The sequence below is a fragment of the Panthera leo genome, chromosome A1 (assembly GCF_018350215.1).
Source record: "Panthera leo isolate Ple1 chromosome A1, P.leo_Ple1_pat1.1, whole genome shotgun sequence".
NCBI lineage: Eukaryota > Metazoa > Chordata > Mammalia > Carnivora > Felidae > Panthera > Panthera leo.
In genome coordinates, this window is record NC_056679.1 from 131,770,523 (window position 1) to 131,775,781 (window position 5,259).

Consider the following 5,259-nt stretch of genomic DNA (forward strand, 5'->3'; position numbering starts at 1 on the left):
AAAAAATAAGATACCCAGATGACAAAAATGTTCTCAGTGCCCTTCCTGTGTGTTTTCTCCCTTAGGAAATAATTTGCTTTATTGAATTTCTACAGTTCTTACCTTCAACGTGGCGGAAGGTGTTTATCAAGCTGCTTGCAGACTTCATGCCCGGATAATTCTGCGGCTTCAGCGCCACAGTCGTCAAATTACTTGAACTAAGTTTCCTCCTTTGTGCCTTAATGTTTTCATTTGCAGTAGCATGTAGCTCCTATGTGTTTGAGGATTCATTTATTTGAAATATATTTATATGAATGCTTGAGGATCATAGATGAATGGGATTTCATAATTGCAAAGGAGAGGTTAAAAAAGGAACAAGAGAGAACTTGGAGTTATTTTTAACCTATCCACTCTAATGGCAACAGCTGCTGCTAATTCCTAAAGTGATACTATCTGGCTTGCTTTACACGGAGTTTTTATTGTTGTTGGTTTTTGTTGTTGTTAGATGGTGTCTAACATATATGAGTATCCCTTAAATAAATGAATAAATGAAACCCAGCAATTCATTTTCCATGCTCCAAAATTAACTAAAGGCTATATGGCAGCCTAAAATCAACCGTCTACAGTGACTAATTTGAAGAAAGTACATTAAAATCATTAGACAGATAAAGCCATGCCTCACTGGAAAAAATTTAATATTATTTTACAACTTTAAAAGCTAATCCCATAAGAAAGTAATTAAGAACAGCTCTGTGGTGCTTTGTTTTGGCCTCTTTTCTTATTCTATTAGAAACAGCTGATTAATATTCCTGTTAGATGTGTGTAATTCAGATTAAATACGAAAAAACCCCACACTTTCCTATTTCAAGTTCTTTCTACTATATCGTGAGATCTGGTTCCTACTGGCCTTTACTACTCAGCATTAGAATACTTTTCTTGGGTGGGTTTTACCTCTTAGAAACGCCCACACTAGGGGGCTAGTTTCCAAAATTGAAGTTCTTTTATTAGATTAGCTGTCCTGTTCCTACCCCCCCACCCCCCCACCCCCTCACCCTCCACCCCCCTTGCATCCCTGAGGGAATAGGTTCAGTGTGGACCAAATATCAGACTGGTGAGGGATGAAGGGAGGATGAAAAAGTGGAGGCAGCCAGGTAGCAGGTAAACCCTTGAGGGGGATAGGTAGCAGGACCCTGGGCAGCTGTCTGGGTGTTGGGGGGAAAGAAGGAAGAATTTAAAAGGAAACAAGGGAAACCCAAAAAGTTTCAAACTTAACTGTACCCTTAATGTTCAATCAGCCAGTCAGTCAGCCAACATCTATTAAGTGCCTGCTGTATAAGCTGGCAGTGTGCCAGGTTCCAGACACCTATGTCAGTATCAAAGATACAGCTTCTTCCCATTTTTAACGAGTTTATAATCCAGAAGAAGAGACAACAGAAGATCTAATGGTGACAACAGAAGCTAAAAGGAGATAAAGGTCATGTATTCATTCATCCTTGAATTCCTCTGCTCCCGTTTTCTCTCTCTTTTTTTTTTTTTTTTAATATGGAACGCTTCACAAATTTGCATGTCATCCTTGTGCAGGGCCCATGCTAATCTTCTCTGTATCGTTCCAATTTTTTTTTTTTTTTAGTATATGTGCTGCCGAAGCGAGCACTCCCGTTTTCTCTTAAATCTACTCCAAAAGGGCTCTTACTCCCACCACTCCTCCAAAACTGTTTTCACAGTATGGAAGTTTCTCAAAAGACTAAAAGTAGAACTACCCTATGATCCAGCAATTGCACTACTAGGCATTTACCTAAATGATACAAAAATGCTGATTCAAAGGGTACATGCACCCCAATGTTTATAGCAGCATTACCAACAATAGCCAAATTATGGAGAGAGCCCAAATGTCCATCAACTGATAAATGGATAAAGAAGAGGGTGGTATATTTACAAGGGAATATTACCCAGGCATCCAAAAGAATGAAATCTTGCCTTTGCAATGACATGGATGGAGCTAGAATGTATTATGCTAAGCGACATAAATCAGTCAGAAAAAGACAAATACCATATGATTTCACTCATGTGTGGAATTAAGAAAAAAAACAGATGGCCATATGGGAAAGGGGAAAAAATGAGAGAGGGAAACAAACCACAAGAGACTCTTAATGATAGAGAACAAACTGAGGGTTGATGGAGGGAGATGAGTGGGAGGTGAATTAGATGGGTGATGGGTACTAAGGAGGGCACTTGTGATGAGCACTGGGTGTTGTATGTACGTGATGAATCGCTGAATTCTACTCCTGAAACCAATACTAGGCTGTATATTAACTAAACTTTAAATAAAAAGTAAAAAAAAACAAAACAAAACAACACCTGTTTTCATAAAGGTCACCAATGACCAAATGCTAAATCTAACAGCCATTTCTCAGCTTTAAGCGACTCTCCAACAGAGTTTGTCAGAATTCATTCTCCCTGAAATAGTTTTCCCTTAGCTCCCAGGACAAGACACTCTCTTGGCTTTCATCTTCTCTCTCTGGTCTCTGTTGATATCCTTTGTTGGTTCATCTTCTTCCTTTAGATTTTTATGTTGGAGTGCCCCAGATTTGGTTGTTGATCTTCTCACTGTCTATACTCACCCCCGCGGGGATCTCATCTGGGCATATTATGATTCTACATATAGCTTTCTTGCTGACAATTCCCAAGTCTATTTTTCCAATCTATACCCCTTTTCTAAACTTGAGATTCACATTATCAGATTGGTCCTTGACACTCCCACTTAAATGTCTAATAAACACCTTATATCAACTTGTCTAACACCAAAACCTACTTAAACCACAACTTTCCCTTTCTCAGGTAATAGCAACTCTATCATTTGCTCAGGCTAAAACCTTGGTGTTCCCCTCATTTTCTCACATCCTATACACAAATTTCAGGAAATCCTGTTGGCTGTAGATTTAAAAAAAAAAAAGCATAATTCTTGGGGCACCTAGATGGCTCAAGTTGGTTAAGTGTCTGACTCTTGATTTCAGCTCAGATCATGACCTTGTGGTTTGTGAGATGGAGCCCCGCATCGGGCTCTGTGCTGCCAGCACAGGGCCTGCTTGGGATTCTCTCCCTCCCTCTCTTTCTCCCCTTAGCCTGCTCGTGCTCTGTCTCTCTCAAAATAAATAAATAAACTTTTTTTTTTAAAAAGAAGTTTCTTTTAAAACATAGTCAAACTGTGTCAGATCATGTTCAAAACCCTGCAATGACTTTTCTTTCCACTCAGCATGAAAGCCCAAGTCCTTATATGTGGCCCAAAGGACCCCCAGTGATGTTAGCCCCTTCCCTACTTCGTGCTCACTTTGCTCTAGACACACTGCCTCCTGCTCTTTCCCCAACACACCACAGTCTTTGCACTGGCCATGCCTCAGCCTGGAACATTCCTTCCTCTAGATGTCTGTATGACTAATACTCTCATGCCACCATTGCAGTGGGACCTACCCTGACCACCTTATTCAATACCACAAATTGTGTGCTACCGTTTTTCTTCATAGCTTTTCATTGTTACTTAATTTCTAAAATTTTTCATTTTCATTTTTCCAAAACACTTGTCACTTTCTAACATACTATAAAATTTACATATTCATTACGCTTATTGTCTGCCTCCCCTTGCTAGACTCTGAGCCCATGAGGGAAGGGATCTTCACCTTCTTTATTCACTGATATATCTCAAGCACCTGAAACATTGTCTGGCATGTTGTATGTGCTAATAAAATTTGCTGAATTCAAATTGAATTCATTCAACATCCATTCAGCAAATACACAGTATCTACTATGTGCCAGGCACTGTGCTAGAATTTCGATAATCAGCCGTGAATGAGGTAGACTTGCCCTAGTGTTCATGGACCTCCCAGAGCAGCGGGGATCACAGACTCTGAGCAAGTAATTGCAGTGTGACTGGAAATCTCACTGAGGCTTAGGAAACAGAAAAGGCCTCCCTAAGGAAAAGACTCAAGTTCAGACCTGAATAAAATCTGAGTGGAAACTAACTACTGATGGGAAGTCTGAGGAGCGAATTCCAGACTAAGAAAATCGGTCGCGATGCTATCGGTAAAGGCATATCCAGAAGGATAGTTTGCTTGTGGCCAGGGTGTTGCGGGAAGGCAGCATGATCGAGGTCACATTTAAAACTAAATTGAATCAGCCAAGGGAGATGGTAAGGATTGAAAAGAGAATGGAAGTAAGCATGTGCCAGATGGAGGGGTCGAGTGGAAGCTTAAAATGAAGAGGCAGGAAAATGAAGTACTTATATGATTCAGTTTGCCTGGAGCATAGGGTTGGGTTGTTAAGGAAAGCACTGAGAAAAGAAGATAGAGTGGGACCGGAAGGCAGTGGACAAGTCCTAGAAGATGTTACAGCGGAGTTATAATACAACCAAAATTGTACTCTAGAGAGAGTTTAGCTACAGGATGCAGACATTAGGAGCAGGGGGCTGCTAAACCTTAGCTCCACTGAAAGGACTTTGTTTGCACTAAGCGGTGAAAGACAAAATTATGATAATGACAACCTTCAGGGAACTGGAATGAACATGGGGATTCCACTTTATTTATTTACTGTGAGAAATCTAATTGTCACACAAATTGGAAATTCCCACGTTAAATTTTTTTTTTTCATTTTTTTAAAGGTTTATTCACTTTTCAGTAAATGGGAGAGGGGCAGAGAGAGAGGGAGACAGAATCTGAAACAGGCCCCAGGCTCTGAGCTGTCAGCACAGAGCCCGAAGCAGGGCTCGAACTCACAGACAGCAAGATCATGACCTGAGCTAAAGTTGGACGCTTAACCGACTGAGCCATTTAGGTGCCCCCCGTGTTAATAAATGTGATGTATTCTTTCCATGAACGGAATGGAAAATCATGATAAGAAGCTCTTTAAGAATGCACAAGAGAAACATCGCAAGGTCTCAAAGTTTAGTTTGCCTGACGAGTGGTCAGGATGAATTGTTAGCTGACATGGGGTGAATGGCAGACAGGAACCCCAGAGCAGGCTGTCGAGCCCAGCTCACAAATTGGAAGTTAGAGTTTACCAGCGATAAACGCAATCCTCGGTCAGAATCTCTTAAGAGCATTTAAAAGATATCAAGGTTACCTCTCTCTCTCTCTCTCTCTCTCTCTCTCTCTCACACACACACACACACACACACACACACAAAGGTAACCATGTAGAGGTGGTGCCCTTGTTAATTAGATCAATTGTAGTGATCTTTTCACAATATATACATACGTCAAAACATCAGGTTATACATCTTAAATATAT

The 5,259-nt window shown here is 40.6% G+C and overlaps 1 non-coding gene across 1 annotated transcript; it reads right to left on the reverse strand.

Moving 5' to 3' along the window:
* Window positions 1–1,515: 1,515 nt before the first annotated feature.
* On the reverse strand, window positions 1,516–1,625 carry LOC122202515. The gene has a single exon (XR_006194711.1). It is a non-coding gene; the product is annotated as a U6 spliceosomal RNA (small nuclear RNA).
* Window positions 1,626–5,259: the final 3,634 nt, after the last annotated feature.